Source organism: Bison bison, unplaced genomic scaffold (genome assembly GCF_000754665.1).
Source record: "Bison bison bison isolate TAMUID 2011002044 unplaced genomic scaffold, Bison_UMD1.0 scf7180017864105, whole genome shotgun sequence".
NCBI lineage: Eukaryota > Metazoa > Chordata > Mammalia > Artiodactyla > Bovidae > Bison > Bison bison.
In genome coordinates this window covers 8676653-8679322 of record NW_011494677.1, presented here as the reverse complement: position 1 = coordinate 8679322, position 2670 = coordinate 8676653, and positions in this window count along the sequence as shown.

Sequence of the window (2670 nt, the reverse complement as noted above, 5' to 3'; positions counted from 1 at the left end):
CCTGGAGTTTGCTCAGATTCATGTCCATTGAGTCAGTCATGCCATTCAACCATCTCATCCTCTATTGCCCACTTTTCCTCTTGCCCTCAATCTTTCCCAGCGTCAGGGTCTTTCCAATGGGTCAGCTCTTTGCATCAGGCCAAAGTATTGGAGCTTCAGCTTCAGCATCAGTCCTTCTGTTAGGGGAAGCACACTGATTGAAACCGCCCACCCTGGCCAGGCACCATAGTAACCATTTGCATGAATTGTTTTATGACAGGAGATCCTGATAAGGAATACTGAACTACTAAGCCACCACCAACCAGAAGGGTTCCAGGAAAGGTCGAAAGGAAGGCAATGGCACCCTACTCCAGTACTCTTGCCTGGAAAATCCCATGGGCGGAGGAGCCTGGTAGGCTGCAGTCCATGGGGTCGCTAAGAGTCGGACACGACTGAGCGACTTGACTTTCACTTTTCACTTTCATGCATTGGAGAAGGAAGTGGAAACCCACTCCAGTGTTCTTGCCTGGAAAATCCCAGGGATGGGGGAGCCTGGTGGGCTGCTGTCTATGGAATCGCACAGAGTCGGACACGACTGAAGTGACTTAGCAGCAGCAACCGGAAGAGTTCGGGAAAGATGGAAAGGAGACACCACGTGTCCGTCCACTTCCCAGAATCCCTCTCGCTAGCATCCATCTTGGCTGAGCGATGCATGCGCCACCAGGAAAGACTTTGAATTAGAATGATTGGCCAAAGACCACTGGGAAACTAATCCCATCACCATAAAACCCAAGACTGCGATCCACACAGCAGAGCTGTTCTCCTGGATTCCCTTACCCTACTGCTCTCCACCCAGGTGCCCTTTCCCAATAAAATCTCTTGCTTTGTCAGCACATGTGTCTCCTCGGACAATTCATTTCCGAGTGTTAGACAAGAGCCCAGTTTCGGGCCCTGGAAGGGGTCCCTTTCCTGCAACACTTCCAATGAATATTCAGGGTTGATTTCTTTTAGGATTGACTGGTTTGATCTCCTTGCTGTCCAAGGGACTCTCAAGAGTCTTCTCCAGCATCACAATTCGAAAGCATCAGTTAGTTCTTCGGCACTTAGTCTTCTTTATGGTCCAACTCTCACATCCATACATGACTACTGGAAAAACCATAGCTTTGACTATACAGACCTTTGTCAGCCAAGTGACATCTCTGCTTTTTAATAAGCTGTCAAGGTTTGTCATAGCTTTCCTTCCAAGGAGCAAGCATCTCATACAGGAGTGCAGACCAGCAATGCTAGGAGTTACCTGTCTTTTTCTCAGTATGTTTCTGACTGCTTTCCTGGAAATACACTGCATCCAAGAGCCAGAAGCTAAAAGTTCAGTTTTGCTGAAAGTGAAATTCCAGTACTTTGGCCACCTGATGTGAAGAACCAACTCATTGGAACAGACCCTGATGCTGGGAAAGATTGAGGGCAGGAAGAGAAGGGGACAACAGAGGATGAAATGTTTGGATGGCATCACCAACATGATGGACAGGAGTTTGAGTAGGCTCCCGGAGTTGGTGATGGACAGGCGTACTGAAGTCCACGGGGTCACAAAGAGTTGGACAGGACTGAGTGACTGACCTAAACTGAACTGGAGGACCAGAAATCCTCCCAGAGTCTCAGGAGAGTGATATTTCACATGGAGTCCACAGGAAGCTCATCCGACTGCTGGTTTTAAAGGCCTTGACCCTTGCTGATGGAACAGTGCTCTGGGGGTGGAGGGGGTCTTGCACTGAGTTTAGGGAGCACCTGAGCACAGTTTAGGTGGGTTTACTTCTTCCAGACTTTGTTGATTGCACTTCCATTTCTCCACCTCACAGTGATGGTTCTTTTTGGGGTCTTTGAAAATGGATGAGTTCTCTGCACCCTTTCCCAAGGAAAGAAATGTGAACAGTTACTTTCAAAACAAAAATTTTGCTTACAGTTTGTAGGGGTGAGGAGAGGGGAGGGAATGGAAGTAGGAAGAACCCCAGGGAGTTAAAATAGCAGGATTAGTGTAATTGGTTTCTCGGTTAAAAAAAAGTCAGAAAGCTCCATTGGAATTAACTTCTTAAATTCCCTCCATTGCTTAAAAAAATCCTTTGGATTGTAAATGAAGCCTTTATCAATCAAGTAAGTCAACACAATGTGGGCTTTGAGAACAAAATGAGGGACTGCAAGCTATCATCAAACACAAAGGAAAGCCCAGGGTGTATCCTGCCTGATTCTTTTAGAAAAGAGGGGAAATGGCTATTTCTGGCTGTGGGGAAGAGCTTTTCCATTCATCAAGAAATTGAAACAGAGAGCCCTGAGGCTTTTGGGGGTAGGAGGGCGTTGACTGGTCTCTCTTAGATTGTTGGGTTTCTCCAAGAATACTCTATAGAAAGTGGCAGGAACATCTCAGAACTCAGATCTCCCCGCTCTGAATCCATTCCAGGCTCTCTGAGGAGCTCTGCTGGCCTTTCGTCATTTGAGCTATCATAGGCAAGGAGTCCAGCCTGTGTAGTATAGTAGGTGGTGTGTGTTGAGTTGCAGAACTAACCCCTTTCAGTTCAGTTCAGTTCAATTCAGTTGCTCAGTCATGTCCAACTCTTTGCGACCCCATGAATCGCAGCACGCCAGGCCTCCCTGTCCATCACCAACTCCTGGAGTTCATTCAAACTCATGTGCATCAAGTCC